This window comes from Eptesicus fuscus, chromosome 10 (genome assembly GCF_027574615.1).
Source record: "Eptesicus fuscus isolate TK198812 chromosome 10, DD_ASM_mEF_20220401, whole genome shotgun sequence".
Classification (NCBI taxonomy): Eukaryota; Metazoa; Chordata; class Mammalia; order Chiroptera; family Vespertilionidae; genus Eptesicus; species Eptesicus fuscus.
In genome coordinates this window covers 2,467,733-2,486,878 of record NC_072482.1, presented here as the reverse complement: position 1 = coordinate 2,486,878, position 19,146 = coordinate 2,467,733, and the positions used below count along the sequence as shown (strand labels likewise).

At 43.0% G+C, this 19,146-nt stretch overlaps 1 protein-coding gene across 1 annotated transcript in view; it reads left to right on the top strand.

Annotated features, from left to right (window-relative positions):
* Window positions 1-19,146, top strand: part of LOC129150495 (uncharacterized) — a 109,082-nt gene that overhangs the window by 25,913 nt on the left and 64,023 nt on the right. The window contains exon 4 of the mRNA XM_054722186.1: window positions 1,052-1,072. The gene's annotated coding sequence lies outside the window, so the exon portion shown is untranslated. The remainder of the gene's footprint in view (window positions 1-1,051; window positions 1,073-19,146) is intronic.

Below are 19,146 nucleotides of genomic sequence, written 5' to 3'. Positions count from 1 at the left end.
TATTGACACATTTAGAAAGTAAAATCAGTTCTGATGGACATAGAGAGGGTAATGCCCAGATAATACTAAAAAAATAGTTCCTAAACAACAAAAGTTAGCATTTCATACATTTCTGTATTCTGTGACAGAAATAAGAATGGAGAGATGGGGGGAGGGGAGGAAGCAATTATGACCGCCAAATAGTGAGAAGTAGGGATGTGTTAAATGTTTTTAGTTTGATTTACTTAAGTTTTCATTTCGTATTGTTTTTGAAATCTTTATTATTGAAAGTATTACAGATGTCCCCTTTTCCCCCATTGAGCCCTTCTAGCCCACACCCACCCTCCTCCCAGCCCCAGGCCTCCACCACACTATTGTCTGTGGCCATGGGTTATGCACATATGCATACAAGTTCTTTGGTTGATCACTTCCCACCCACCCCCACCTTCCCTCTGACATTCCAATCTGTTCCAGGCTTCTGTGTCTCTGGATCTATGTACCCCTATGTTCACAGCAGCACAATTTACAATAGCTAAGATCTGGAAACAGCCCAAGTGCCCATCAGTAGATGAGTGGATAAAAAAGCTGTGGTGCATATACACCATGGAATACTATGCAGCAGCAATAATAGGCTCTCTTACCCTTTGAGACAGCATGGAGGGACCTGGAGAGCATTATGCTAAGTGAAATAAGTCAGTCAGAGAAAGACCATATCACATGATCTCACTCATATATGGAATCTAATGAACAAAATAAACTCATGAGATGTAAGGTTTTTTTAACTTTGAATTAAGAGATGAGGTGAAAAACTGAAAGAAGCTATAGCCAGACCGGCACCCGTCAAGGTCTACCAAACTGTATCTTCATAGAAACCAAAGAACTACAGTTATTTGTACATTAAACTCCGAGATGCTGCGTTCAGTACATGTTATTATAACTGAGCAACGTTGATGGTGAGGCACTCCTTAAAAGAGTACAACTTTCAGATTCTAAGATTACATAAGACTTGGGTACTGATCCAGAAAACCTAACCTTATTTATTTATTTATTTATTTATTTGGCTTGCTTTTAGGCATATCTTCATCATCTCTTGGTAAGTCTTTTTATTCTTAAATATGGATTTCTCAGGGCCTTCTGAACAATTTTTTGCATTTTCTATTTTCACTTCTGGATAGATTCAAATTCAGACTCGGTTGTTTCCACCTCTTTTTAAATTTATTTTTTCAATGAAAATTTACATTCAATATTCTGTATTAGTTTCCGGCATACAGCAAAGTAATTAGAAAAACATGTACTTTGCAGAGGGGTCCCCCTCTACTTCTAGTACCTACCTGGCCCCATACATATGTATCATGATACTATTGACTAGATTCCCTATGCTGTAATCTACATCTCTGTAACTACCAATTTGTGCTGCTTAATCCCTTCACCTTTTCACCCACCCAGCCCTCGAAACCCCCTCCTCTCTGACAGCTATCAGTCTGTTCACCTCTTTTAATTTTACATAGAGAGTATCTCATGAGCTTATTTAGAAATGCTTAGCCATTAAAGAATCCTATCTAATAAAAGAGTAATATGCAAATTAACCATCACTCCGCTACACCCACAACCCACAACCCACATCCACAAGCCACACCCACTAGCCAATCAGGAGCAAATATGCAAATAAACCCAACCAAGATGGCTACAGCCACAGAGAGCAGGAGGGAGGCTTGGGTTTCCCCAGCAATGGAGGAAGCCAAGCTTTCTGCACACCCTGGCCAGCCCAGGCCTCCACTCAAGGCTACAAAGTTTCAATGATAGAAGATACATAAATCCAAACAGAAATGGTGGCAGCCACAGAGCTGGAAAGAGCAGGAGGCTAGGGTTGCCCCCAGCGATGGAGGAAGCCAAGCTTTCTGCACACCCTGGCCAGCCCAGGCCTCCACTTAAGGCTACAAAAGTTTCAAGTATAGAAAATACATAAATCCCAACAGAAATGGCTGCTGCCACTGAGCAATCAGAAGGCTTGGCTCTGCTCTAGGATACAAAGTTTCAATTGTAGAAGATAAATAAACCCCAGGTACCAGAGCCTTCGCTTGGGTCGCCAGGGGGCATGGCTGGCCTGCAAGCCACCACAGGCCCCTCACCCAGGCCACCCCACACCCCAAGGGAACTCCCACCCTGATCTGGGACACCCTTCAGGGCAAACCAGCTGGCCCCCACCCATACACCAGACCTCTATCCTATCTAATAAAAGAGTAACATGCAGATTGACCATCATTCCAACACACAATATGGCTGCCCCCATGTGGTCAAAGATGGCTGCCCCCATGTGGACACAAGATGGCCACCACAAGATGGCCAGCAGGGGAGGGCAGTTGGGAGGGACCCAGGCCTGCAGGGGAGAGCAGTTGGGGGAGACCAGGCCAGCAGGGGAGGGCAGTTAGGGGTGACCAGACCTGCAGGGGAGGGCAGTTAGGGGCAAACAGGCTGGCAGGGAGCAGTTAGACATCAATCAGGCTGGCAGCGGAGTGGTTAGGGGGTGATCAAACTGGAAGGCAGAAGTGGTTAGGGGCAATCAGGAAGGCAAGCAGGCAAGCAGTTGGGAGCCAGCAATCCTGGACTGTGAGAGCAATGTCTGACTGCCTGGTGGGCTTGGGCCTAAACGGGCAGTCAGATATCCCTCGAGGGTCGCAGATTGGAGAGGGTGCAGGCTGGGCTGAGGGGACCCCCCCCCTCCCCGTGCATGAATTTTGTGCACCGGGCCTCAACTGTATTAATAAAAAGGAATAAAGAGTAAATAAGGAAGAATTAAAACAAAAATTCAGGACCATGGTTAATTCAAGCAAGAACCTAGGGACTACATCAGAAGTATGTCAGCCTGAGAGAACCTCCAAATCTCTCCCCTTGAAGTTACAAGTTGGCCAGCTACAATTCAACAAAGGATGTCCTGCTCAACACATTTGTCTGAGACATCCCCAAGACATCTGAAGGTGGGCATATCCGAGTGAACAGGAGATCAAGGAGGGGAAGTGACAGAGAGAAGGTGCGCCCAGCCCTGTGCTCACCACGGCCCCTCCGGATGCAATAGTAGTGATGGGCTGAGTGCAGCCCCCTGGGGCAGAACAGACTAGAGGGGCAAAGACAGCTATTGGCCCAGGCGACTGGAACACATTGAATCTGGGCCTAAGGTCAGGGGCAGAGAGAAAGGGTGCAAAAAACTGCAGCCCTCCAAAGCCCACCCTGAACAAAACATTCTAAAGAACCAAAACCCACCCACTCTATTGCCCTGGTGCCCACCAGGCAGCAAATCCTCTGGGCAGGTTACAAAGGGGCTAAAAGGAAAACCTTTCCAACAACGTGGTCTGTATTCGTTGTGGCTAAACCCAGGAGGAGTGCAGAACCACTACCCATTAATGTGCTTTCTCCTCCTCTCCTATATGCACCCCACCCTCAGGCTCACCCATCTGGCAGGGCTTGGTAAAGGCAGCTGGGTGGATTCAGACCAGCCCTGTGTGGCTTCTGGCTACAGCACAGCGGTGCCAGGGATACACAGGAGACACATAGCCCATCCCTTCCAATCCATGGGAGTGATCCCTAAGACCAAGACAAACCGAGTCATAAAAGGAATGCCCACCTCCTGGGGAATAGGAAGCATTTTCCACAGCCAAGGTGATGACACTGCCCACAGAGATCCCAGAAGCCCCAACAATGCAGATAAGAGGGGGGAAAATGTGTACCTCATTGCCACCTAGTGGGGGAAAAAATTCTTTTTTTAAACACACCTTTCATTTCCACAAATGTCCAAGCCAAGATCAAGCACAATGAATAATCAAAATAAACAGAGAAATCAGAAAATGAAAATTCTCCAGAAAATGAACTTAACGACATGGAAATTTGTTATTTAAGTGACAGAGAATTCAAGATTACAGATCTGAAAACCTCAATGTGATTCAAGAAAACTCAGAAGCTGCCGAAACCGGTTTGGCTCAGTGGATAGAGCGTCGGCCTGCGGACTGAAGGGTCCCAAGTTCGATTCTGGTCAAGGGCATGTACCTTGGTTGCGGGCACATCCCCAGTGGGGGGTGTGCAGGAGGCAGCTGATCGATGTTTCTAACTCTCTATCCCTCTCTCTTCCTCTCTGTAAAAAATCAATAAAATATATTTTTTTAAAAGAAAACTCAGAAAGGAAATTCAATAAACTCTGAAATAAAATCAATGAAAAAAGGAGTATTTCACCAAAGATATGGAAACTATAAAAAAAAATTCTGGAGGTGAAAGACTCAATAAAAGGGAAAAAGAATGAACAAGTGAGGTTAAGAAATACAGCAGAATAGAAATCTAGAAATGACTCACGTGAAAGAAGAGACAGGATCAATGGTAAGGAAAATAAAAGAACTCTATGAAGGCTATTTGGCTCCATTAGAAAGAGTAATATAAGAAAAATGAATATACCTGAAGGCAGAGTGGGAGAAAAGGACAGAGAGCCTATTCAAAGAAATAATTGATGAAAACTTTCCAAACCTTTGGAAAGAACTAGATCCTCAGATACTAGAAGGTAACAAAACACCTAATTGTCTCAATCCAAAAAGGCCTTTCCCAAGGCACATTATATTAAAACTGTCAAAAATTAATAACAAAGAAAAAGTTCTGAAGGCAGCCAGGGAAAAGAAGACAGTAACCTAAAGGAAATCCCATTAGATTATCATCAGATTTAACAGCAGAAACCCTACAAGCTAGGAGGGAGTGGAATCAAAAATTGAAATTATTGAAAGAGAGAGAGCGCAGCTCATGAAAAATATATCCAGCAAAATTATTCTGCAAATATAAAGGAGAAATAGTTTTTCAAATATAGAGAAGCTGAAGTAATTTATAACTCTAACAGCTGTATTACAGAAAATACTAAAGGGTGTTGTTCTATCTGAAACAAAAAGATACAAAACTATGAGCCAGATGACTAACAGGTAGACAGAAGCAGGAGATTGCAACCCTTTCTCAGAATAGGATATCCAACACTGAAATATAACATAAAAGTTAAAGGAGGTAAAAAAAAAAAATTCTTAAAAGAAAAAAGACATATATTATCATTTGGAAATAAACTCACATAGCATAAAAGGGATAATTTGTGACAACAAAACCTAAAGGACTGAACTTGTACAAGTGAATGGAGATAAGTTGAAATCAGAAAAAAAAGGACCACTGTATATATAAAACTTTCTTTTGCATAAACCTAGTGGAAACACACAAAAATCTAAAACTGAAACCATAACACTTTAAAAAAGGTAACGGAGGTCAGAGGAATGGAAGTATGAGAGCACACCTTGTCCTCTCCCCCTGAAATGTCAACAAATTAACCAACTATAATTCAACAAAAAATCCCTGCTCAACACAGACACATGCCTGAGAGACCCACACATTGAAACATCTGAAGGTGGGCAACCAGGAACAAACAGGAGATGAGAAGGAGGAAAGTGCAGATGGCTCACAGATGCAGCCCTGCAGCTGGTAGCTTATGACCCAGCCAGGAGAAGGATGGAAGCCAGCTGTAGCAGGTGCTTCTTTCAGCAAGGAGGAGCAGAGAGATGGAGGGGTGAGCAGGATCATCCCAGCAGGGTGAGCGTCAAGGGAGCAGTGTCTGAGTCAGCAGATGCCTGACAGAGCATAAGGTTCTGTCATGTGACTCTCCACTGTTGGCCAGGTGGTGGTATTTTAGACAAAGAAACAGAAACAGACCCCTGCCGCCACTTGGACTCCCAAAAATTGCCTCCCGTTGCCCTTGGAGCCAGGTCCAAGAGCATATTATCTATAAACCAAGAGCTATTGCAGTAGAACCACTGTTTCCCTGTGTCTGATCCCCAGGAGGGGTCCCTGGGGCAGGACCCCATGGAGGTCAGGGGTCACCATAACAGTGAGGGCAAAATAAACCGCACGCCCAAGCAGTGGGATTGTTCTGTCTTACAGAAGCCATGGAGGTCAAGACTGGAAGATCATGAAGGTAAAAACAAAATCTTGCAATTCAATGCCACCTACTAAAAAATAGTAGAAAGCCATTTTTTAAATATAGACAGATATAAATGGGTAGGCAAAGAAGAACAGAAAATACCATGAATAACCATGGTAATGAGGATGATCAGGAAAAAAATGAAAAATGATGAGAAATCAAGTTGGGACACATGACAATACGTCATAAAAATGACAGAGATTTCAAAATTGCAGGTCTGAAAATACTCAGTGAGGTGCAAGAAAATACTTACAGGCAATTCAGTGCACTCAGAAAACAAATAAATGAACAAAATGATCATTTTACCAAAAATATTAAAACTTTAAAGAAGAACTAATGAGAAATCCTGAAAATGAAGTACATAATTAAGGATATTAAGAGTGAACTACTGAGCTTAGAAAGCAGAGCCAGCCAGATGGAGGAAAGAATTAGTGATATCAAAGATAGGAATCTAGAAATGATACAGAGGGGAGAAGAGAGAGATCTGAGCATAAAGAAAAATGAAGGACCTCTCTGAGACTTATCTGACTCCATCAGAAAAAGCAATATTAGAATTATAGGCATTCTGGAAAAGGAGGAGAAGGAGCATGGAACAGAGAGTCTATTCAAACAAATAGTGCATGAGAACTTCCCAAAACTGGAAAGACTAGATCCTCGAATTCAAGAAGCAAACAGAACACCTAATTACCTCAATCCAAAGAAGCCTTCTCCAAGGCACTTGGTATTAAAGCTGTCAAAATTAATGACAAAGAAAAATTCTCAAAGCAGCCAGGGAAAAGAAGGAAGTGACATACAAAGGAAAACCCATCAGAATTTCATCAAACTTCTCAGCAGAAATTCTGCAAGTCAGAACAGAGTGAAAACAAATATTCAAATGTCTGAAAGAAAGAAATTACCAGCCATGAATAATATATCCACCTAAATTATCCTTTAAGTATAAAGGAGAAATAAAGATATTCCCAAACATACAGAAGCTGAGGGATTTTAGCACCAGTAAACCTCCATTGCAGAAAATACTCAAGGAAGTTATTCAACCTGAAATAAAGAACATAAGGTCACAACACTATGAGTAAGATCACCAAAAAGCTTAAAGCATAAACAGGAATAGTTTGTGATAAGAAAAACATGAAAAGGGGAGGGGATAAAGGTTTGAACTGGCAAAGGAAGATGAAGATCCAATGCACTCAAGAGAAAAAGAAACTACGGTATATATACAACTTTATTTTCTATAAACCTAATGGAAACCACACACAAAAATCCCCAAACCAGGACACATAGCCTAAAAACAGAGGAAACTAAGGAAAGAAGTATGCAATACCACCAAACAAAAACCACAGATAGAAACACAAAGGAAAAGAACCAATGGAGGCACAGCGATACCAGAAAACAAAAGGTAAAATGGCTATTGGAAATCCTCATTCATCAAAATTACCCTAAATGTAAATGGCCCGAATTCACCAATAAAGACGCACAGAGTAGCAGAGTGGATCAAAAGAACAAAACTCAACTATACGCTGCCTACAAGAGACACATCTAAATTGCAAAGACAAAGGTTGATGCAAAGTAAAAGGATGGAAAATGATTCTCCAAGCAAATAACATCTACAGAAAAGCAGCTGTAGCTATACTTATATCTGACAAAATAGATTTCAAGAAAACAAATATAAGAAACAAAGATCGATACTTTATAATGATAAAGGGAGCACTACATCAAGTAAACATAACACTTCTTAATATACATGCACCCAATCAGGAGGACCAAAATATATAATACAACTACTCACAGAGCTAAAGGGAGAAACAGATAAAAACTCAATCATAGTTGGAGACCTTAATACTCCATTGACAGCTCTAGTCAGATCAACCAAACAGAAAATCAATAAAGAAATATGGGCCTTAAATGAAACACTAGACCAAATGGACATAATTGACATTTACAGAATATTTCATCTCAGAACATTATACATTCTTCTCCAGTGCACATGGAACATTCTCAAGAATAAGCCACATGTTGGGTCAAAAAACTAGCATCAACAAATTCAAGAAGATTGAAATTATACGAAGCATATTCTCTGATCAGGAAGCCTTGAAATTACAAATCAACTATAAAAAGTAAAGAAACCCACAAGTTGGAGATTAAACAACATACTACTAAAAAATGACTAGGTCAAAGAAGAAATAAAAGATGAGATCAAAAGATATATAGAGACAAATAAAAATGACAATATGACATATCAAAATTTCTGGAATGCAGCAAAAGCAGTAATAAGAAGGAAGTTTATATCATTACAGGCCTATCTCAAGAAATAAGAGAAATTCCAAGTAAACAACCTAACATCACATCTTACAGAACAAGAAAAAGAAGAACAAAAGCAAACTGAAGTCAGCAGAAGAAAAGAAATAATAAAACTAGAGCAGAATTAAATGAAATAAGGAACAAAAAGACTACACACAAAAAATTAATAAAACAAAGAGCTGGATCTTTGAAAAGATTAATAAAATTGACAAACCCCTGACTAAACTCATTAAGGAAAAAAGGGGAAAAACCCATATAAACAAAATGAGAAATGAGAGAGAAGACATCACAGATATATGAAGGATCATACTAGAATATCGTGAAAGACTTTATGCCACCAAATTCAATAACCAAAAGTTCCTAGAAGTATATAACCTTTCTAGACTAAATCACGAAGAATTCAAAAATCTAAATAGACCAGTAAGCAGTGAAGAAATTGAAACAACCATCAAAAAATAAAAGTCCACTACCAGATGGCCTCACCAGTGAATTCTACCCAACATTCAAAGACTTAAAACCTATTCTTCTCAAACTCTTCCAGAAAAATGGAAGAAGAGGCAATACTTCATAACACATCCTTTTAGGCCAATATAACCCTGATACCAATACCTGGCAAAGACAGCACACACAAAAAGAAAACTACAGACTAATAACTCTGATGAATACAGCTGCAAAGTTCCTAAACAAAATACTAGCAAATCGAAAACAACCATACATCAAAATAAATAAATAAATAAATACAGCATGATCAACTAGAGTTTATTCCAGGGGCACAAGATATGCAAATGAATCAATGTAAAATACCACATTAACAAAAGAAAGGATAAAAGTCATATGATCTTATTAGTTGCAGGAAAAAAAAAAAAACATTTTATAAGATATAACATGCATTTATACCCCAACATAATAAAGGCCATATATGACAAACCCTCAGTCAATATTATACTCAATGGTGAAAAACTGAAAGATTTTCTCTAAATTTAGGAACAAGACAAAGATGTCCGCTCTCACCACACTTGTTCAACATAGTGCTGGAAGTCCTGGCCAAAGCAGTAAGGCAAGAGAAATAAATAAAAGGCATCCAAATAGGGAAAGAAGTAACAGTGTCACTTTTTGCAGATGACCTATGCTGTATATAGAAAACTCTAAAGACTCAACCAAAAAAATATATTAGAAGCAATAAACAAATACAGTCAAGTTGCACTTATGCAAAAATCAATGTGCAAAAATCCATTGCCTTCCTGTATATTAACAACAAAACTTCAGAAAAAGGGATGAAACAATTTATTTTGCAATTGCAATTAAAAAAATAAAATACCTAGGAATAAACTTAACAAAAAAATGTGAAAGACCTATATGTTGAATATTATGAAACCTTTTAAAAGATACAACAAAGTGGAAAAATTCTGTATTTATGGATTAGAAAAATCAACATAGTTAAAGTGGCCAAATTACCCCAAGCAATATACAGATTTAATGCAATTCCCACCAAAATACCAATGTCGTTTTTAAAGAAATAGAACAAGAAATCAGATTTGTATGGAACCACAAATAACCCCGAATAGCCAAAGCAATCCTGAGAGAAAAGAATGAAGTTGGAGGTATTATGCTAGCTGACTTCAACTTATACTACAGAGCTATGATAATCAAAAGAGCATGGTATTGGCAAAGAAACAGGTACACAGATCACTGAACAGAATAGAGAGCCCAGCTACAAAAGCACATGTGTATGGAGAGATAATTTTCGACAAAGGAGCCAGAAACACACAGTGGAGTAAGGATGGTCTCCTCAATAAATGATGCTGGGAAACTGGAAAGCCACATGCAAATGAATGAAACTGGATTACAGTTTGTCCCCATGTACAAAAATTAATTCAAAATGAATCAAGGTCTAAAATAAAACCCAAAATAAAAAGTTATATAGAAGAATATATAGGTACCAAATTTATGGACCTTGGTCATAGAGGACATTTTATGAACTTGACCCCAAAGGCAAGAGAAGTAAAGGCAAAAATAAATGCATGAGACTATATCAAACTAAAAGGCTTCTGCACAGCAAAAGAAACTGACAACAAAACAAAAAGGCAACCAACCAGATGGGAAATGATATTTGCAAACAGCAGCTCTGACCAAGGTTTAATTTCCAAAATATATAAAGAACTCATAAAATGCAACACCAAACAACCCAATGAAAAAGGGGGCAGGATGTGAGGGCAATCTGGCTGCGACATCTATCACCCCATTGATCGCCAGGGTTGATTCGACTGATCTGGCTGGCTAGGCGGGTGTCCCCCTCCTCCCTCACCGATCCATGTGCGTCCCTCCCGAAGCTGCGCGCTCAGTCGAAGAGGACGACCTTCCCCCCAGAGGAGAGGACCGGTCTTCGGTCAAGGGTATACGAGTAGCTGCACTCCCCTGCTAGAACCTCCAAACAAGCTCTCAAAAAGGGGGCAGAAGACCTGAAAATACACTTCTCCCAAGAAGACAAGGAACAGCCAATAGATATATGAAAATATGTTCATCCTCACTGGCAATTAGGGAAATGCAAATCAAAACTACAATGAGATACCACCTCACATCTGTTAGAGTGGCCATTATCAACAAGACAAGCAATAACAAGTACTGGAAGTTGTGGGAAAAAGGACCCTCATTCACCGCTGGTGAGAATGTAGACTGGTGCAACCACTATAGAAAGCAGTCTGGCAATTCCTCAAAAAATTTAGAATAGAACTACCATGGGACCCAGCAATCCCTCTCTGGGGTATATACCTGAAAACCTCAAAATCACGTATTTGCAAAGATATATCACCCCTATGTTCAATGCAACATTATTCATGGTGGCCAAAACATGGAAACATCCAAAGTGCCCTGTGATAGAGGAATGGCTAAAGAAGATGTGATACATATACACAGTGGAATACTATTCAGCCATAAGAAAGGATGAAATAGCACCATTTGCAACAACGTGGATGGACCTTCAGGACATTACACTAAGTGAAATAAGTCAGTCAGAAAAAGCTAAGAACCATATGATTTCACTTATATGTGGGATATACAACTGAAACTCATGGAGAGAACCAAGATGACAGCATAGGTAAACACCTGTACTCACCGCCTCCCACAACCACATCAAAATTACAACTAAAATACAGAACAACTATCATTCAGAACTGCCTGAAAGCTGGCTGAATGGAAGTCCTACCACTAGAGAAGTAAAGAAGAAAGCACACTGAGGCTGGTAGGAGGTGCAGAGGTGCAGAAGAGGCTGGTCCAACATTCACATGTGGCCTTTTTGTAATCGGGAGATCGCCTCTGCAGAGGCCACCCATGAGGAGCAAGGGGTCTGAGCCCCACACCATGCCCCAAGCCCAGGGTCCCAGAGCTGGGACAAGAAGTTCCTGTAACTACAGTTTGTAAAAACCAATGGTGTTTGGGGCTGAGTGACACGAGTCTGCTAGAGATCCAGGTGTATTTTTTAAAGGGCTGGTGCAGAACTTACTCAGACTCGACCCTTGCACTCCAGCACCAAGTGCACATCCCTGCACTCTAGCACCTCTGAGCTCCAGCACCAAGTGGCTTTGGGGGACCCAGACACATACAGGGAGGAACTGGATTGTCTGGCATCAGGGTAGCAACTCATGGGTGACTTTCTCCCAGATGGGGTTTCTCTTAGGGATTATGGTTCTTGTGTTGGGAAGTCCCCTGTCACAGAGCTGACTTGCAGCCATATCTGAGTCTCCATCAGCCTGGAGCACACTGTTTGCTCTGCCCTGGTGAATCCCTGAGACCTTGCCCCATCCAGCTTTCAGCCCCACATCAGTTATTTGCAGTGGCTTTCAATACGAATGGCTGGTCCTTGCTCCAGACTTTGCTAAAATCTCTCAAACAAGTTGAAACTGCAGTCACCATGCCCCAAACCTATCAATAAAAGGACAAAGACTTGGTGCTAGTACCAGCCTGCTTTTCTTCAGAGCTGGGCCTTGCCTGGGTACCTCCAAGCCAGGGGTCCTCAAACTTTTTAAACAGGGGGGCAGTTCACTGTCCCTCAGACCATTGGAGGGCCGGACTATAGTTTAAAAAAAAAAAAAAAAAAAACGATGAACAAATTCTTATGCACACTGAACATATCTTCTTTTGAAGTAAAAAAACAAAACACAAAAACACCCGCATGTGGCCCGCAGGCCATAGTTTGAGGACGCCTGTTCCAAGCCCAATACAAGTAGCAGCCATCTGCAGATTTCTCTGTAGCTCCTGCCCAGGGGCCCCAGACAGTAGCTGATTTTGCACCTCCCTGGAGACCCAGAGCCAGTGGACCTGGTGGATAGTTTCAGACCATAGCATATTACAATTCTACACATCACAAGTGACACACTCAAGAGGCACACTCAGTGAGCAGCAAGTTGTGCTCCCTAGGGTGTATTCTGTATAGCAGCTCTCCCACTGTAGTTGCAGTGGGTCCTCATAGCCAATTGGCCTGGAGCTCAATTCCTCCCACAGATGCCAATAGCAATCAAGACTTAACTACAAGGCTATGCACACAGCCCACACAGGGGCACACCTATATTACCCAGCTCAGGTGACTGGGGAGGCTGAGCCACTGGGCCTTATAGGACATCTACTACACAAGGCCACTCGACCAATTCTAGGAGACATAGAAGCTCTACCAATACATAGAAACAAACACAGGAAAGCAGCTGAAATGCAGAGACAAAGAAACATGTCACAAATAAAAGAAATGAAAACAAGCAAACTGCTGAATACAGAGTTCAAAATTACAGTTATAAGGTTACTCAAGGATCTTCATAAGAGCTTCAAGGGACTTAGTGAGACTTTCAAGGATTTTAGTGAGAATGTCAAAGACATGAAAAATAACAGTCAGAAATTAAGCATACACCAACTGAAATAAAGAATAATTTATAGGGATTCAACAGTAGAGTTGAGGATTCTGAGAATCAAATCAACAATTTGGAATATGACAAAGTAAAAAAAAAATCAGAAGAGCAAAAAGAAAAAAGAATACAAAATTATGAAGATAGTATAAGGAACCTCTGGGACAACTCCAAGAATACCCACATTCACATTATAGGGGTGCCAGAAGGAGAAGACAGAGCAATATATTAAAAATCTACTTCAAGAAATAATGACAGTCGCGCCCCCGAGTCCGGGTGAGGCCATGTGTCCCTGGATTCAGGTGAGGCCTCGCGCACCTAGGTCCGGGTGAGGCTACGCGCCCCTGGGTCTGGGAGAGGCCACGTGCCCCCGGGTCCGGGTGAGGCCATGTGTCCCTGAATCCGGGTGAGGCTGGGTCCCGGGTCCGGGTGAGGCCTCACGCACCTAGGTCCGGGTGAGGCCACGCGCCCCTGGGTCTGGGAGAGGCCACGCGCCCCCGGGTCCGGGTGAGGCCATGTGTCCCTGGATCCAGATGAGGCTGGGTCCCGGGTCCTGGTGAGGCCTCACGCACCTAGGCCCGGGTGAGGCCACATGCCCCTGGGTCTGGGAGAGGCCACGCGCCCCTGGGTCCGGGTGAGGCCATGTGCCCCTGGATCCAGATGAGGCCTCGCGCACCTGGGTCCGGGTGAGGCTACGCGCCCCTGGGTCTGGGAGAGGCCACACGCCCCCGGGTCCGGGTGAGGCCATGTGTCCCTGGATCCAGGTGAGGCCTCGCGCACCTAGGTCCGGGTGAGGCTACGCGCCCCTGGGTCTGGGAGAGGCCACGCGCCCCCGGGTCCGGGTGAGGCCATGTGTCCCTGGGTCCGGGTGAGGCCACGCCCCCCTGGACCCGGGTGAGGCTTTGTCCCTGGGCCCGGGTGAGGCCACGCGCCCCTGGGTCCAGGTGAGGCCTTGCGCCCCTGGACCCGGGTGAGGCTGGGTCCCTGGGCCCGGGTGAGGCCATGCACCCCTGGGTCTGGGTGAGACCACGCGCCACTGGACCCGGATGAGGCTGGGTCCCTGGGCCCGGGTGAGGCCATGTGCCCCTGGGTCCGGGTGAGGCCTTGCGCCCCTGGGTACGGGTGAAGCCGGATCCTGGGTCCGGGTGAGGCCGTGTGCCCCTGGATCCATCCTGGTGAGGCTGGGTCCTGGACCCGGGTGAGGCCACGCGCCCCTTGGGTCTGGGTGAGGCCACGTGCCCCTTTGTCCGGGTGAAGCCGTGCCCCTGGGTCCGGCCGAGACCAAACCAGAGGGAGTCGGACCTCCGTTACCACCATTTGTCCACCATCCAGAGCTGAGGGGTCAGTGCTGACATGTACACATAAGGAACTGGTGGACATTGAAATTGGGTCTCAAAAGAACTGTTGGTCCAGAAAGAAACTCACTACAGACTGATTCATTTGCCTGTCAGCATAACTATTATTGCTCGTCTCACATTCAGTTTGTATAAGTATATATCTAGTGACATATGATCTCGCTCATCTAGGGGAAATGATGAACAACATAGACTGAGGAACAAGAACAGAACCAGAAACAAGGAGGCATCGATCGGACTATCAGGCCTCAGAGGGAGGATAGGGGAGGGTGGGGGGAGGGGGGAGAGATCAACCAAAGGACTTGTGTGCATGCATATGAGCCTATCTAACGGTTAAGTTCAACAAGGGGTTGGGGCATCCGTGGGGAGGGGTGTGGGATGGGAATGGGGGGATGAGGACAAATATATGACACCTTAATCAATAAAGAAATTTAAAAAAAATAAATAAATAAATAAAAACGCCAAAAAAAAAAGAAAAAGAAATAATGACAGAAAACTTCCCCTACCTGGTGAAAGAAATAGACTTACAAGTCCAGGAAGCACAGAGAACCCCAAACAAAAGGAATCCAAAGAGGACCACACCAAGACACATCATAATTAAAATGCCAAGAGCAAAAGACAAAGAGAGAATATTGAAAGCCACAAGAGAAAAACAGTTAGTTACCTACAAGGGAGTACCCATACAACTTTCAGCTGATTTCTCAACAGAAACTATGCAGGCCAGAAAGGAGTGGCAAGAAATATTCAAAGTGATGAATAGCAAGAACCTACAACCAAGATTACTCTACCCAGCAAAGCTATCATTCATAATTGAAGGTCAGATAAAGAGCTTCACAGATAAGAAAAAGCTAAAGGAGTTCATCACCACCAAACCAGTATTATATGAAATGCTGAAGGGTATTCTTTAAGAAGAGGAAAAAGAAGAAAAACGTAAAGATAAAAATTATGAACAACAAAGTGACAACAAATACATATCTATCAATAAGTGAATCTAAAAATCGAGTGAATAAAAAATCTGTTAAACAGAATAAACTGGTGAATATAATAGCATAGCAAGGGAATGGACTGACAATTATCAGGGGGAAGGTGGGGTGGGGGTGTAGGAAGAGAATGGACAAAAATCAAACACCTACGGACAAGGAAAATAGCGGGGATAAGGGCAGAGGGTAGGGTGGGAACCGGGTAGAGGGGAGTTATGGGGGAGGGGGGGTAGAGGAACAACTGTAATAATCTGAACAATAAAGAGTTATTTTTTTAAAAAGGAGGAGGAGGAGGAGGAGATGGAGGAGGAGAAGGAAAGGAAGAAAAGGAGAAGAGATAAAAATATGAGCAATAAAATGCCAATAAATGTATATCTATCAACAAGTGAATCTAAAAATTAAAATAAGCAAACAAAAAATCTAATGAACAAGATAAACTGGTGAATAGAATAGAATCAGATGCCTGGGAACATGGAACAGACTGACAAATCTCAGAGGAAAAGGGGAAGGAGAGGGAAGAGAATATCAGACCAATCTCTGTGATGAATACAAATGCAAAAATCCTAAACAAAAGACTAGCAAATTGAATACAACAATACATTAAAGAGGTAATACATAACTATCAAGTGGACTCCATCCTAGGAGCACAAAGATGATTCAACATACACACGTTGATCAATGTGATAAATCACATTAACAAAATAAAGCATAAAATTCATAATATATCAATAGATACAGAAAAAAGCATGCAACAAGATGCAACATCCAGCCCTAACCAGTTTGGCTCAGTGGATAGAGCGTTGGCCTGTGGACTGAAGGGTCCCAGGTTTGATTCCGGTCAAGGGCATGTACCTTGGTTGCGGGCACATCCCCAGTGGGGGGGTGCAGGAGGCAGCTCATCAATGTTTCACTCATCTATGTTTCTAACTCTCCATCCCTCTCTCTTCCTCTCTGTAAAAAATCAATATAATATATATTTGTTTAAAAAGATGCAGCATCCATTTATGATTAAAGCCCTCAATAAATGGGTACTGAAGGAAAGTACTTCAATGTAATAAAGGCCATGTATAACAAACCTTCAGTGAATATACTCAATGGTGAAAAACTGAAAGCTTTTCCTCCAAGATCAGGAACAAGACAAGGATGCCCACTCTCACCATTCTTATTCAACAGATATGAAAAAATGTTCAACTTCATTAGCTACTAAAGAAATGCAAATCAAAACTACAATGAGATACCACCTCACACCCTTAGAATGGCTGTTATCAACAAGACAAGTAATAACTTGTTGATACTTGTTGGAGAGATTGTGGAGAAAAAGGAACCCTCATTCACTGCTGGTGGGAATGCAAACTGGTACAGCCACTGTGGAAAACACTACAGAGGCTCCTCAAAAAATTAAAAATAGAGTTACCATATGGCCCAGTAACCCATATTTGGGGTATCTACCTGAAAAAATTGAAGAACTCTATTTATAAAGATATATGTTCATTGCAGCATTATTTACAGTAGCCAATACATGGAGACAACCAAAGTGACCAGCAATAGAGGACTGGATAAAGAAGATGTGGTATATATATATATACACACACAATAGAATACTACTCAGCCATAAGAAAAAATGGAATATTGCCATTTATAACAACATGAATGGGTCTTAAGAGTATCATGCTTGCTGAGCAAAATAAGTCAGACAGAAAGGGACAAGAATCATATGATTTCACTCATATCCTATATAATAAAAGGGTAATATGCAAATTGACACTAATGGTGGAACAACCAGTCACTGTGACACGCACTGACCACCAGGGGGTAGATGCTCAACACAGAAGCTGCCCCCTGGTGGTCAGTGTGCTCCCACAGGGGGAGCTCTGCTCAGCCACAAGCCCAGCTGAGGGCTGTGAGTGCAGCAGCAGTGGCAGGAGCCTCTCCCACCTCCTCAGCAGTGCTAAGGATGTCCAACTGCAGTGGGGAACAGGTCTAAGCCGCAGTTGGACATCCCCCAAGGGCTCCCGGGCTGCCAGAGGGATGTCTGACTGCCAGCTTAGGCCTGATCCCCTGGGGAGTGGGCCTAAGCTGGCAGGTGGACATCCCCCGAGGGCACCCAGAGAGAGGGTGCAGGCTGGGCTGAGGGCCCCCCCCCAACCCTGAGTGCACGAGTTTTTGTGCACGGGGCCTCTAGTATGGGATATAAAACAAAAAGTAACAAACAAAACAAGGAAACCAACCAAAAAAATGCATTGACACAGCAGTATTGTTGTTACCTGAGGGAGGAAAGGTAGAAGAGGGTAAAGGGGTCTAATATATGGTGAGGGAAGGAAACTTTGGGAGATATGCACACAATGCAATGTACAGATGATATGTTATAATATTGTACACTTGAAATTATATAATCTTATTAACCAAATAGAGGCCCAGTGCATGAAATTCATGTATGGGTAGGGTCCCTAGGCCTGGCTGGCGATCAGAGCTGATCTGTGGGGCAACTGGCAGGGTGATCAGGGCCCCATCTCACACCCACCTTGGCTGTCCTGGCACCGCCCGATTGCTGGCCCCGCCCCCCACCACCACTGCTGGTCGGAGCCTGCGGGCTGGGGGCAGCTTCTGTGTTAAGCATCTGCCCCCCTGGTGGTCAGTGCACATCATAGTGATGGGTCATTCCAACATTCGGTCAATTTGCATATTAGGGTTTTATATAGATAGACTAGAGGCCCAATGCAAGAGTAGGCCTTCTTTCCCCCAGCTGCTGGAACCGGCTTCCCTCTGGCACCCAGGACCCAGGCTTCCCTCCAGCCTCCAGCAGGCACCCGGGACCCGGGCTTCCCTCGCAGCCCCAGCTTCATCTTGAAGGTCGTCTGGGAGGACGTTTGGAAGGATGTCCAGTCTAATTAGCATATTATGCTTTTATTTTTATACACTAGATGCCCGATGCACAAAATTCATGCAAGAGTAGGCCTTCCTTCCCCTAGCTGCCGGCTTCCCTTTGGCACCCGGGACCCGGACTTCCCTCCAGCACCCAGGACCCAGGCTTCCTTTGCAGCCCAGGCTTCGTCTGGAAGGACATCCGGTCTAATTAGCATATTATGCTTTTATTATTATGGATGTTATCTCAATACGTTTAACAAAAATAATATAAAATTTCAAAGGAAAGAACTTGAGAGATGCAATGGGAAAGCAAGATGCAGTCAGGGAGGGCACACAGCTAGAGGCAGCTGGATGTTGGGTAGATAAATATTACTCTTCATAATATGCATGAACATACCTAAACACTTCTATATGCATGGTATATTTCATAGTGAAGTATTTAATTCCAGAGACAGAGGATAAGATGTAATCAGCAGTCTCATTAGCATGATTATAGTGGCTTATATCCAAAACAATAAATGTATACGTGTGGATGAGGGGCAATGGGAATCGAGAGAAAAATAGAACAGAATAAGATGAGGGGGAAAAAAACAGAAGATAAAGATTAAGTAAAAGTTAATGTAGTGATGTTTGGATAAAAGCAGGGTCACAGAGGTGGTATCCCTGGAAAGAGAGGAAAGAGAGAGAAGGAAAGGAAAGAATATGAATTGACCACCTAATAAGAAAAGAGAAATTTGCATATACTATTTCCCTAAACTCTATATAATTATATCATTTGCCCCATTTTTGAGTCAAGAAAA